Genomic DNA, 14,706 nt, shown 5'->3' on the forward strand with positions numbered 1-14,706 from the left:
TTGTTCTAGAATCAGTGGCACATAGACTTGCACCTACAGGGACCTAGGCACAGGAGTACAGCACAAGGTGTCTAGGGAGGGCTGAGCTTCTGAGCTCTCCTGAGCTCACAGAACAAGCTGGAGACATGCCTGGAGTCACTGCCTGGGTCTCCTGGCTCCAGCGCGGCTACCCAGGCACAGTGAAATAAGCCCAAACTTGTTTGCCTAGGATCATCTGTGTTCTACAGAGCCAGAGGGTCAGGGAGGAAAGAGCAGTTGGATGAATTGCCATCGCCAATTGTATACAACCTCAATTCTTTCCCCCTGTTTTTTTAAACTTCCCATAATATTTATTAAGATTCACCAGCTCAACTGACTTCCCAAGCTGCCCCTTAAGCTTGAGCAAATTGCAGATCTGTAGTTTCTTTGAAGTGCCTCCTCCCAGTCTTCAAACATACAATTCAAACATCTCTTTGTTAACGCAGGCCTCTTTATTTGGCTGGGTGGCCAATATATTCAAGAGTTAACCGACACATTCTCATCCCTCTGACCCAGACATATCCAGGATTTCCTTTTACCCCATGCCTTCCTCTCCAGTCCAAACAACTGGGACTCAGCCCCATCAGTTCCTGCTTCCAGGAAGGGTGTTGTGTCTATATGCAGAGAGCCATTGCACACATTCTTGTTGCATTGTGGGGGTGGGGTAGCGGGGCTGGTGACAGAACTGGAAGCATAAGCAGGGTCAACTCATAATGACTTGAAAGCCGAATGAAAGAGTTTCCTCTCGATGCTGTAGACTGTGGGGTGACCAAAGAGGTCTTCTGAAGAAGGGGCATCACAGTCAGATTCGGAACGTCCAGAAGAATGGTTGCTGAGTTCTAAAGAGGGGGACAACCAAGGAGAGCTGAGTGTGGGAAGACTGACTGCCAGGCTTTGGGGAGTCCCTGAAGGAGGAGTGCTGGTGGGAACCTCAAGACAAATAAATAGGAAAGAAGGATCTAGATGGGAAAAATGCAGATTCAAGGATATCTGATAGCCGGGTATGCTGGTCTATCTCTATAATCTCAGGAACTAGGAGGCTGGGGTAAGTGGGTTAAAAGTTTGAGACAAACCTGGAACACTTAGGGAGATTGTCTCAAAATAAGGTAAAAGGGGGTTGTGGGGGTAGGACAGTAGTACAGTAATAGGTTTTCTGTACCTCAATAATAGATTTCTCTGTCGATGCAGGAAATCATATCAAGCCAAATTGAAAAAGTAAAAGACCAGGTTTATTTTGGGCAAAGTGACTCCTGGGGGAGTAGTCCAGTCCCCAGAAATCGAGGTGGGAGAAGGGGCAGGAGAAAAATCACATGGCTGAATTAAAGTGGGGTGCTTCTGTAACCTGTAGTCCAGGGGTGATGACGTGTCTGCCACAAGCTGGGTTTGTGCCCAAGGATGGTATGCTTTGGGTGGGGACTTGAACAGCCGGCAACTTCAGCAGAGGCGCCACCTCCACTGCCAAGACGGGGAAACTGGACTTTCTGGCTGATTTTTCTTTGTTGGAGATTTTCTGAGAGGGTGGGGTTTAGAGAGAAAGAGATGGGGCTTTTGCAGAGGCAAGCTGGACGTTCCAGCCAAACACAGAGCCCTTGCCTAGGCTGCCTGGGGCCTTGGCTTTGATACCTAGTATCTAGGAGGAGAAAAAGGAAATGTAGGGTGAGGAATGCCGAGAGAGTGGAGGGAGCCATGACGTTAGAGAGGGGGACGTGGACCAGAGGAAGTCAGGGCAATGGTACCTAGGAGAAGTAAGTGAGTTATGACAGGATGTGGGGCTGTGGAGGACAGATGCTAAAATCCACCCCAGACACGCTACGCTGAGGTTAAAAAGCTCTTGTGGTATATATAGGTTGGCATGCCCATGGGGAGTGTGAAACACAGGGCTAAGCTCAGGGAGGAACCACAGCCGAAGTGAAAGCCACATACGGAGAATTCAGGCAGATCTCTGCTGTGCCCTCTACTGAAACAAAGGTCTCTGTGTCCTAGACGCTGTCACACACAGCTTGTCCTAAAGCACAAATCAGACTTGGGGCCCTATTGGAGGGCATCCTTTGGTGGGTTTCCAATGCACAATGAAATAACTCCTACAAGATTCTTTACGAGCTTGCTGACTTTGTCTTTCTAGAATTTGTTTCCCGTGTTTTCAAGCATGCCTGCATCCTTGCAAATTATATTCCATCTTTTCTTGAATATACTTTAATGCTCAATAAAGTCTCTCGACTCCAAATACATCTTTCATCTCTTCCCATTGTAAGTTTATTATTGATTCTTCAAAGAGTGATGTGGGCATATTATTAATCCCCTCTATAAGTGATCTTTTAGGTTCTTGCATCTCTTGGATTAAATTGTGATTGGTCAATATTTTTCCTCTGAGACACCCCCCGCTACGACATCACCACCAATAAATGCCTTGTGACACCCAATAGCCTAAAATTGCTAGGGCCAAATTTTCTACCATCTACCTCCAGGAAGGGACATAAGGTATACAGAATACAGAAAATAGCTGTGTTAGATCTTGGCTTTTGAGTTTCAGAAGTCAAGAGTGTAGAGTTACCAAACTAGACCTTTGAGTTTATATTTTATGCCCTATATAATAGATCATTTAGAGAAAGAGATTAAAACCCAGACTTTCTCACCCACAAATGAGATGAATGAGGAAAATGAGAATGTAGGTCAGGGGACTCTAATGAGGAAAGGGAGGGGTGTGGTATTTAAGATGAAAGAGTCAGGTTTGGAACCGTCACTCAGAAGGATCTCGCAGACTTGACTGGTATACAGTGACAGCAGAGATGCACCCACAGATCACCTGGTCTCCGTCCTGAGAGTGCCCATCTCACCTTCACCCTGTTACTGCTAATCCCAAGATTCACGAAAGAAAAACCAAGCTGGGTTCTCCCGGAATAGCTACGAGTCATAATTTGCAGGCACTTCAAAAGGCAAAACCCACAATCATCAAGTCCAGTCAGGCACAAGTGTACATCCCAGCATCACCAAGTCCACTAGGCACAAGTGTACATCCTGGCATCATCAAGTCCACTAGGCACAAGTGTACATCCCAGCATCACCAAGTCCACTAGGCACAAGTGTACATCCCAGCATCACCAAGTCCACTAGGCACAAGTGTACATCCTGGCATCATCAAGTCCATTAGGCAGAAGTGTACATCCCGGCATACTTCCTGCCTCTGTACCTCCTGTCCACATATGATCAAACACTTCCGGAGCAGATGGGTTGAACAAACTTGTTTAGGAGAGTGAAAACATGTAGCTTGTTGTTTCCTGAGAACTACAGCTCCCAGCATTCCAGGATGTTACTGGGTTCTTGGACAAGTGCGACTTACAGGTTAACTTCAGCTCTTATAGCTACATCAAAGAGCCACATTGACCACTCTTGCTCTTGGAGCATCACCATGAACCATCCATCCAGGGTGAGTCCTGTTAGTGCCAGTCTGTAACCTGGGTCTGCGCTGCTTAGGGAGACAACACCTTCTCCACAACTTGGGACTCAATTATGGATTCTATTTACAGATCTCCCCAATACAGGCTGTGATCCCAGCATTCAGTAAACTGTTGGCAATATGATTTCCTTCTCACACCCTATCTACAGTGCTGGAACACGGCATAAGCATAGCTCAGGATCGCCCTTCTGTGGTAATAGATTCTGCTACATGCTCCCGCAGCTTTGGACTTTAATCTCTGTCATACTATGCATACCTACTAGACATCTCTCTTCTGTGGCCTCTCCACTCTTAGCCATCCTGCTCTCTTCTGCAAAAGAGAAGTCAGTTGGGCACCAGGTCTTAGGATTTCTTGTCAGTCTCAGTCCTGAGAGAGCAAAGAAGACGCTTCTGCTCTCCGGAAGTTTCCCCGAGTCCTTCTCTCATCATCACGTAACCCCTGCGTTATCTTGCTGCTTCTATTACAAATATCTTCTACCATTCCTAGCTTTTGTTTTTGTTCTCCCTGCCTCTGTACCTTAAGGAGTGCCTTTATGGACTCCTCTTTGAATTCTCTAGTTCAGAGGTAGCACCAGTTTTCTGACGGAATGCTAATATAGATTACATTTTTCCAAGGATGGTTATCAATGGGGTCTCTTTCCCCAAAGCTCCTCTTCCAATAGAACTGGAACAAGAGCAAGTGATAATGTGACTTCTGAATTCGGGACAAAAGACGATGTCACACTGAGCAGTGGTGATGCATGCCTTTAATTCCAGCAATCAGGAAGCAGAGGCAGGTGGATCTCTGTGAGTTTGAGGCCAGCCTGGTCTACAGAGCGAGTTCCAGGACAGTCAGAATTGTTACACAGAGAAACCCTGTCTCGAAAAACAAAAACAAAACAAAAACAAGAAAAGCGATGTCACTTCTGCCTGATTCTCATGGGACTCTTGCCTTCAAAGCCCTGGGCTGTCATATAAACAGTCTGATTTCAGGAACCAGCCAGGCTGTGAGAAGAACAAACCAGCCCTCAAAGAGGGATGACCGAGAGAGGCATGACATGATCACCTCGACGCTATACAAAGAGAGAGATTCCGGAGCAGCTCTTGAGGCTTCAGCAGGAAGTTGAGGCAATACATTGATGGGCACAGAACATCTGAAGCTGTGCATTTTCAGAAGCAAGTGGAATATGTCTGCTCTGGGCTAGGAGTTTTCTATGATGAAGAAATTGTTTACTGTGTATGGCAGAGTGCTGTCATAGCAGAGTCCATTTGCTGGGCGGTGATGGTGGAAGCCTTTAGTCCCAACACTCGGGAGGCAGAGGCAGGTGGATCTCTGTGAGTTTGAAGCCAGTCTGGTCTACAAAGTGGGTTCTAGGACAGCCAGAGCTGTTATACAGAAAAACCTTGTCTCAAAAAACAAACAAACAAAGAGTCTATTTATGGGGTTTGTAAATGATCTAAAAGATGAAGCTAATTTGAGTTCAGGTATTCTGATCACTTGAGAAACAGTAGAGAACATTGTGTCCTTGGTTGTATGAAGGACATACAAGAGATAACATTATTGTGTCATTGGTCATATGAAGGACACACAAGAGAGAACATTGTGTCATTGGTTGTATGAAGGACACACTAGATCCTACTTTTTATACTCAAATATGTCTCATTGACCCCATGACCAAAATGAGACATCTTAAGTTCTTTTAGAACATTTGAGTAAGATGCTCAGTATCTATTGTGCTAAAGTAAAACCATGGATTTTCCAAAGATTTCTTGAGAGTTTTATCTAAGTTTATTTTCCTTGTTTCCTCATTTGTGCGAGGGTGTGCATGTGCGTGTGTGTACATGTGTATGCGTGTGTGTACATGTGTGCATGTGTGTATGTGTGCATGTGTGCGTGTTCAATCCAAGGCCAGAATAGGTCCTGCCCCAAATTGGGTAGTGGCATTCAGCATGGGGAGAAAGGCCACTGCTTGGATAACGTTTCTGCCACGATGGTTTGGAAACTGGGCGTGCCAGAACTTTCCTGGAAAGTTTATTTTCACTGAGTTTTAAGCCTGACTTCAGACCATTAGCGCTCGTGGATAATGCCAGTTTGTTCAAACATGTAAAGAGCCAGCTGTCTTAGAAAGAAGGCTACCTCTTGCCAAGTGAGAGTTTTGTGGTCTGGCTTGCCTTGTGCTTCATCGCTGAACTTTTCAAGTGAATTCTAAGGAAAGGCTAGAGGGGTTTAGTGTTGTCCAGATGCAGGACCGGGGTGAGATCGCGGTGGTCACTGCTCCCTGGGGGTCTTGGGATTTGCAGCGTCTGACTCAGGTGGCCTGCAGAGGACTGAGGTTTGCCAGGCCTTCCTCATCCCTAGCTAAGTAGATGCTCGCCAGGGACTCCAGTGAACCTGGCCTTCTCAGCCTGAGGAAATGAGACTTTCAGCTGACCCACTTATACTGGGTGATCGTTTTGCTGATCCCAATGATGCTTTTTTGTTTCCTACTTCAAGAGTCATCTAAAGCAGTGGTTCTCAGCCTTCCTAATGCTGTGACCCTTTAATACAGTTCCTCATGCTGTGCTTACCCCCAAAGACAATATTAATTTTGTTGCTACTTCATAACTGTTAATTTACTCCTATTTCAAACTATAATGTAGACATCTGATATGCAGGGTATCTGATATTCGACCCTTGTAAAGACTCCCAGAGGGGTCAGAACCCACACATTCAGAACCACCGTTTTAGACTGAAAACACCCATGGACAAAGACAGCATGCAAGAAGGGTTTCCATCTTAATTTGCTCAGCAAATGAGTCACTACTACTATTAAAGGCAAAAATGTGTTAAACCATCATTTAAGATGCAAGACAAACTATTCAAGAGGACTTCAGTGACAAGTGTGGGGACGACTTAACCCTTGTCCAGATCTTCCCTAAGCTCAGACTGCTGTACCACTGGCCGGCTGCTGTGGCTGTCTGGCTGCTACGCCATGTCCCTCACCTCTGGGAAGAGGTGGGGCTGTAGTATGAGTGCCAAATGATGCATGAAAAATGTGACCCCTTGTTTCCTCGTGCGTGCGTGCGTGTGTGTGCGCGCGTATTAAGCTCACTGCTATTTCCAGTTCTAAACAGACCTTTTCAAATGCTGCAGTCACAGAGTCTCTGGCCCTGAATATTTACAATTAATTCCTGGTGGTGTCTCTTAGTTGTCCCTTGTACATTCCAGCCCTGGCCACTGTATTCTGTGTCCTTCACAGGGCCTGTCATTGACTCACCCCCACCCCTCTCAAATCCTGCCCTCCTCCAGGGCAGAACACTTCCTCTAGGAGTGGTGCCCAGACTTCCCAATATCTGGGTCACCGGAGTGTGTCCACTTGTCCGGAGTGACCAACCATCTCTGCTGTTTCCCGGTACACTACATCTCTAAGACGGCTTAACAAAGGCGCATAAACCGAGCAGCTTCACACAGGGTCCGTGCTAACTTACAGTGAATGGGCACAGCACCGTGTGGCTCTCTGCTCCGGCCTCAAAGCCTGTGACTCTGGCATCTACTAGCTGAAGCCTTTCTACTCATTCAGTTCGTCTTCACTGCAGGTCCCCATCAGCTGTCACCTAGAGGTCAAGTGCCTTGCTGTAGCCACCCCATCTGCTCTAAATTGCTCTGCCTTCTCTCGCGCTCTCTGCGGCTTAGATTTAAACTTTCCTTTGATGAAGTCAGGTCCGCTCTTCTGACTTAGTTGGTTGCGTCTATGAAGTCTTTTTTTTTAATGACCCCTGACTATAATAGAGTAGCTGAAGGTGTGTATATACAGTAGAGGTCTGGAACTTTGGAATCACCAGGATGTTCCGTGTCCCACACCTGGGATAAAGCTGGGTTAGCCCCAGAGGGACCAGGACTAATCAGTGGGCTCAGCACCGAGTGTGGGCATGCGCGCGTGGGCATGCGCTGTTCATCTCTTCTCCAACTCTCACCTAACACATAGCTCCACACAGAGCAGGTCCAGGAAGACGCCCTGTCACTGTGGGACGTGTTCTTCAGTGCCAGGACAAGTGGGACAGAGTGACAAACAGCATGGGTGCCGAGTCACACAAAAGCGAATTCAAATTCTAACGGATCTTGGCTCAGCACCTATACTCTATAAATTGCATCTTCTTTCTTTTTAGAAATGGGGATGGGTACTAATAACATTCCTCCCCTCGGGTTTCTGTGAAGATTAAATGAAATGATATGCACTGAGCATCGACCTCAAGATCTCGCATGGAATAAGTCCCTATCAAAGCCAGATATTATTATTGTCATGGTCATCATTATTAATTACTACTACTCAGTGTTACAAAAAGGTAGAATGTAATGTCATATCTAAGGCAAGATGAAGGGTGAAGGACTTGTATGAAAGAGCCTTGTGCTTTGTATAATAGAGTTTTCCTACAGCGATGTCAGACCCAGGCAGGGAGTCTGAGCGCTCCTCTGAAAATTCGGTCAGTAATTTCATGGAAGAAGCACATCTTCCTTCAATTTAGTGCATTTGGGTGGTAGTGCAGTTCAGATGCTAAGTACTTTCTACGTATGACTCCAGAAGGTAGGAGCTGGGGGAGGTTGGTATTTAGGAACCCTTTGAACATCATAGGGTCTCCCTGGATGAAAGGTACCCTCTGAGTGTGGCATTTGATAAATTAAAAGAAAATAATTTTCTGCTAAAACAGCTGTGTGCCTCTGCAGACCAGAGGGATGTTTTGAGGTGGCGTGTGGACCCTGAAGCTCAGGGCCTTCTGGGAAACATCTGGAAACTGCACATTCAGCTTCAAACATCGCAAATCAAGTACGAAGTTGTTTATTGAGGAATTCCTCAGTTTCAGGGCATTTCGAGTGTGAACTTGGGCTCCATCATCACAATGAAACTGATTTCAGCTTCACAGGAGTCTTTGCACAACAACAAACAAACAAAAGCCACACCCACACCCCCCCTCCTCCTACAGTCCATAGTGACAGCCTCGCGTGGGTGGGGGGTGGATTGGCTGTCTTTGTCCTGCATCCTGACGACCAGGTGGTCACACAATCAGCCAAGCAACCACAGTTACAGACGGTCTGCTGCCATATGCAAACACTGAGACATGGGGCAGAGGGAGCCTTGGGGCAGAGGAGGCCAGGAACGACAGCAACTTCAATAGAAAACAAAGACAAACAGGATTGCTGCAGGTTTTAGGCTAGGCTGGAGGTAGTTCCAAAGCTAAAAACAAAACAAACAAACAAAAAAAAAAACAAAAAAAAAAAACAAAGCCACTCAGCTTCCTCCTCCTTCTCCTCCTCCTCCTCCTCCCTCCTCCTCCTCCCTCCTCCTCCTCCCTCCTCCTCTTCTTCAACACTGATGTTCGAGGGAAGGCTCCTGTAATACCTAAGCTTAGTGGAGCTTAACAAACTGCAGCAGGACCTAACAGGGGCGGCTGTGACCTACACAAAGAATCACTTTAGTATGTCTCTGGGGAGAAGCATTTCCTCCCTCCCTCTTCCCCTTCCTGTCATGTAGTAGGGAGTTGAAGTAAAAGGGAAATGCAAGGGAGAACACTCGCCTTTTCAAGTCAGTTTATTTATATGGATTGTATTTCCCATCATGAGAGTCACATTTGGAACCAGTTCTTAAAGCTGAGTGGCCCTGCCCACTTTTTCCATGTCATTTAAAAGAAAGGTTCATCCCCAAGAGACTCTGATGTCATTCCTAGCAGTCTTTTTAAAGCGAATGTCTCTGGGCCAGAAATGATATCAGAGGTCACTTAAGCCCGGCGATGATGACATCACAGGACTGGGCAACATCAGCACCAGCCTGAGGTTCCTATACTGTGGCATCAGAACTCCAGTGTCACCCCTGCCTTTGGAGGATTCTAAGATGTGACTGTAGAGCTACAGGGAAGCTCGTGTGTCTGAGAGCACCGAATCCCTCCATAGCCTCCTCTTCTGATGTGAAAACTGAGGTCTGGGAATTGACTGTGATCTCCCCAAATGCGTGGGATGAACTTCTTGTGTTTTGATCCTGGGCTACTCCCACAGCCTCTTGGCCTCCTGAAAGGGTCTCTAGCACGCAAAGAGACAGAGGAGATTCCCTAGCAGTTGGGGAGCGTGGGGTCTTGGGAGGAAGCATCTTGAGGATCCACTATTTCATCTGGTTCTGAGTTCAGTGTAGAAACGGTCCACAGACAGGGACCACAGTGTCCTTGGAACTTACAGAGACTGTGGCTTCTGGTGGCCACATTCACATCCATATGCAGACCCATCCTCAACAGAACCTCTGTCCCTTGTTCAGCTGGCTTCCTCAGCTGCAGTGACCTCCAAGTTCTTTCTCTCGTCCAAGTTGTTGTTTATTCAAGACCAGTTGTTACAGTTGAACTTGAGATTTGGGGGCAGGCTTTTAGATATAAAGCAAAGAAAAACCAGCCTACAACTCACAATCTCAGAGAACCTAGACAACAAAGAAGACCCTAAGAGAGACATACATGGGAAGTAGAGAAAGACAAGATTTCCTGAGTAAGTTGGGAGCATGGGGACCTTGGTAGAGGGTAGAAGGGAAGGAGAGAAGGAGGGAGGGAGTGGAGAAAAATATATAGATCAATAAAAACAACAACAACAAAGATTTGGTGGCAATAACTCTACAGTCCATCCTCCTTCTCCCCACCCCTTCTCTCTCAACAGTTATTCCCTTTAGCCAGGAATCCTTAGAAAAATTTTATTCACCAAATTTTTTTAAACAAAATATTTGCTGCATTATTGGCTATCGGCAGGAGCGCATGCCATGGTGCTGTGGAGGTCTGTGGAGTTGGTTCTCTCTTTCCACCTTTAATGCGGGCCCAGGGATTGAACTTAGATCATAAGGCTTGCACAGTCTTTACCCACAGAGCCATCTCCAACCTTCTAGCTGGCCTCCTAGTCACTGGTTATAATGAGTGTCCACAGAGCTGGCTGGCGTGTACCACTCCCCATCCCACACCCATGCTAAATGCCAACCTCCTCTGAGCCTGCCTGCAGTCAAGATGCTATGTGGACTGTGGGCAGCTATAGGCTTGGAGTCACGGATTCTTTCTTTCCTAAAATGAAACAGGATTCTCCTCACTACTACTGCCTGACACAAAAAGGGACAATTTTCTTTTCTTTTTTTCCTTTTTCTGGGGGGAGGGGGAGTTTTTTTTTCCAAGGTAGGGTTTCTCTGTGTAGCCCCTGGCTGTCCTGGAACACACTCTGTGGACCAGGCTGGCCTCCAACTCAAGAGATCTGCCTGCCTCTCCCTCTGCCTTGATGGGATTAAAGGCGTGCGCCACCACAGCTAGGCCAAGAGGGACAATTTCCCACCCTAAACTTGTCAGGGACAGTTAATTCATAATTGAGAAAACTAGTGACCTTACTCAGACCGTTGTTTCTCCCCCTCTCCCTTCCCTACTCCCATCACCTCCCCCTCCCTTCTCTCTCAGCCGCGGCTTGTTGGTTGGTTAGGTGTTCCACACTTAGCTGCGTCAGAGCTCTTCTTTCCCCTTTTCTCCCTTATCCCCTTCAGCCTTTCTGTTCCTTCTTCTTTTTGTTGTCACGGAGTCCAGAGTCATTGGCATTTTCTACCCTAAAGCCTAGCACTCCGCAGGAGGAGAAACTGGTGAGTGTCACGGATAGCGACATAGTGGGATAACATCACTCAGTGGTTAGGTTTTCAGGCCCTGGGAAAGACTGAACCAATGACTAGTGTAACCTGCCATTTGGATTGCATGCAGTGGGCTCTTTTCTTGCCGCTCCTTCCCCAAGTCCATCCATTTGATGTGGAGAAGCCAATGTAAGGCTACCACTTATTCTGAAGAGAGATGGAATTTGGTGGTCTCAGCCCTGAGCACACAGCCTCTCCCAGCGCGCTATCCTGGCTGTCCTTTGCCCTTGTGCTAGATGGAACGGAGGATGACTGTACCTGAGAGACCTGACTATGTCTGTCACTGTTGAAATGAGCCCCTGGATGTCTACCCTCCACTAGCTCCTTCTCCTCCCGACTTCTTCTTTTTCAAGCATTATAATTTGGGGACCTGGTGGCATTCTGCACCTAGTACCACAATGAATCGCCCTGAAGACTGTAAGGAAAGGGGAAAATGAAAGCAAATCTTGTTTTTACCCGATAATATTTTATCTATCATGTATGTTGCCACTAATTTTTATTTATAAAACTACTGAATTCAAGTGTTATTTCTCTTATTCGCTAGGATTTTTGATTCTTGCTTAAGTTTTCTCAAAGACTTCTTTGCCTAACCCCTCCCACCTCTTCTAAAGCAGTTTAGTTAGTGATCTCTCCCTAAATTCAGGAGACCCCTGATGCTTCCGGTGCCTGTTTTTTTAGTGACAACATTGGCAGCAGCCTCCCTCTGCCACCTATTCTCTCCCTTCTGCCACCCACCCTCATCCTCTGCCCCAGAGATTGCCACATGACTTTGTTGAATGTGGCTACCACATTTTTCTATTTCCTCAGTTTCACTTCCTGTCCTATGGGGAACATCCTTGGCCTTGGGTGGGGTGACCACCCCAGCTCTAAGGATGGGTCCTGGGTGACACAAACCTCAGAAATTCCTCTAGGATGGCTCCAGCAACAACAAAATCTAGGATGTGTGTGGATTGACACAGAAACAGGAAGCCTCCCTTTCCTTCCCTCTGATCCATGGTGTGTTGCTGGGAGACCCACCAGGATTCTGGAAGGTTTGGATGCTACGGGAGGAGACATTGAGGAGGAAGGTTACAGCTGGGGGGAGCGGAGAAGCAGAATTAAGACTCATCTAACCTGATCCAAATTCCCTCTTCTTACCCTGCCAATGTACCACAAATTACTTTCCAAGTTCTTTGTAATTGGAGGGTTTTTTGTAAGAACTAAAGTTGCTACATAGTATCTCCCGTCTTTGTAAGAACTAAAGTTGCTACATAGTGTCTCATAAACACCAGATGCATTAGCTTGGGTCTTTCTTTTCAAGGCAAGGGAAGTCATGTGGGCCTTGCAGTGGTGTAGGGAGACAAGGCTTTGAAGACATGTTAGGCTGGCCATTCAGAAGGACCCATGCCTTCCTTTTGTGAACTCTTGCTTCCACAGGCCTGAGTTAGTTACTGTGAGAATGGATTGTTACAAAACAGGACTTCCCCTCATGCATTGGTTCTTACCGAACCTGCTAAAATCTGCTCTCAGGAGGACAGACCATCAGGAGTAGATGAAGAAGACTCAGGGTAGTGGGTGGTTAGAGACTAAACACCAAAAACCATGCCCACCGATGCCAGTGCTAGTGGTTGGCTTCGGGTCCTAGGAGTCTCATGCTGACCCAGGTGCTGCCCTTTGGTAGCTGGAGTTGAGGAGGCAGGGCTCCTGGAGGTGAAGCTGGGGTGGCTGGGTCAGCAGGGCACGTGGACAGGGTCAGGTCATCTGCTGTTTAGCAGCTGTCCTGAGTCACTTCAGCACACGGATCCCTTTGCTGCTTCCGCCACCAGTTCAGGCTACTTCACAGGTTGTGCAACTCAGGGTAAGGTCACAGCGAGTGGCGATGTTTGGGAGAATTTTTCTTGCAAAATCCTCTTGATAATAATTCTGTGGATTTCTCCCCTCCAGATAAAATGTGTGTAACAAATTTCCAGATGGTTTCTTTCATCCTTTGCTGGAGAAGATCGTCTCTTCCCAGGGCATGCCCTTTCCCAGATCTCCTGACAATCTTTGGATTCTTTTTCCCACCTAATTAGAATAAAGAAAACAACGATGATGTGGAATAAAATTAAAAGAGGACACAGTCCAAGTTGCCGTAGGTGGGAGTGAGGGCAAACTTCTTGGCAGCCATGTCTTCCCTTACAAAGGACAGCTTGGGTCCAAAGAGGTGGAGATGCGTCGTAAAGTACAACACCACGTCTGTTCTTGGTGCTATTCACTATGTGCTATCGTACGGTGTGCGCCTGTACTATGTGACAGTTCGTGAGTCTCGAGCAAGGGCCTGGTGATTCACACACACACACACACACACACACACACACACACACACACACAGAGAGAGAGAGAGAGAGAGAGAGAGAGAGAGAGAGAGAGAGAGAAGCAAGTCATCCTTAAATTCCCCAAGAATGCCTCCTTTATTGTGTCCAGGGGCAGCTTATATAGGATCCTTAACTGATAGGCTCGCCCCAGCCAAACCCACCAGAAACCACTCCCCTGCCATCAGGAACTCCTGAGGGTCTCAGAGCAGCTGCAAACACAGGAAAACAAGTTGTTTTGCTCAGAGCAGGCAGCTGCAAGCATTGGAAAACAAGTTGTTTACAGGAAATTCTGGGTCTGGGGGTCCACAGCCCCCACAATATGTGGGGAAGACCACATAGAGGGTAGCTGGCAGGTAGGAAATAGGACTCAAGCTTGTATCCTAAGCCAGATGGGCACATCTGTGAAGGTATAGACATATTTATTGTTTCACGTTTTCTGTATGTTCCTAAAGCTAGGAAAGACGGAGGAGGAGATGATCCTATAGTGGGACCTGAGCCCTGTGGTATGTGTCTTGGGGCTCCCAGGACTGGAAGGAGAATGTCCCCTTGGCCCCGCTCTCTTCATTCCACACAGCATCACCTGAAGTGATGTTCAGAATTCTCACTCATCATCTTCCCCACTGTTCCCCATGTCCCCTAGACGGCAGTTCGGTCGGGGTAGAGCCTTTGAGATGGGATTCCTGCAGGCCCAGGATAACTAAGGCCTGGCAAACTGCAGCCTCCCCACAAGCATTTGCCTGGAGTCACTCTTGGAGGCTTGCTGCCTGTGTCTCCAGGGAGAGGAGGAAGTTGACACTGGTGAGTGCCACAGCCCTGTTGGAGGTGCAGATTGAGCCAGAAGTCAGGTTGGGAGACAAATCAGAGAGAAAAAGTCCCGGCCTAGAAATCTCAGCCCTAAAGCCCAAAGACCCCTGACCCAAAGGCCCTGGAGAATTTAAACGGTTCTATCGGTCCTTGGTTTTCTCTCAGAAACTTTCAAATGTTGACGAGGAATAAAAGTCAGGAGATTGTTTACCATCTTTTGAGTTTTCAAAAACACTTTACAGACCAGTGAACAAAAACAATGGGGCTCAACCCTGAAGAATGGTGCAAGGTGCAGCCAACTGTTAACCCAGGCTTGTAAGGCAGTTGGTTGGGCAAGAAACAGGAAAGCTGTTACCAGGACACTTTGTGCCCCTCTACGGCGAGAGTAGGCAAGCGCGGAGGATGTCTGACACACACGGTTGCTTCTCGCTGATCCTTGGGCTCCTCATTTGTAGAATGG

This window comes from Chionomys nivalis, chromosome 3, assembly GCF_950005125.1.
Source record: "Chionomys nivalis chromosome 3, mChiNiv1.1, whole genome shotgun sequence".
Lineage (NCBI taxonomy): Eukaryota > Metazoa > Chordata > Mammalia > Rodentia > Cricetidae > Chionomys > Chionomys nivalis.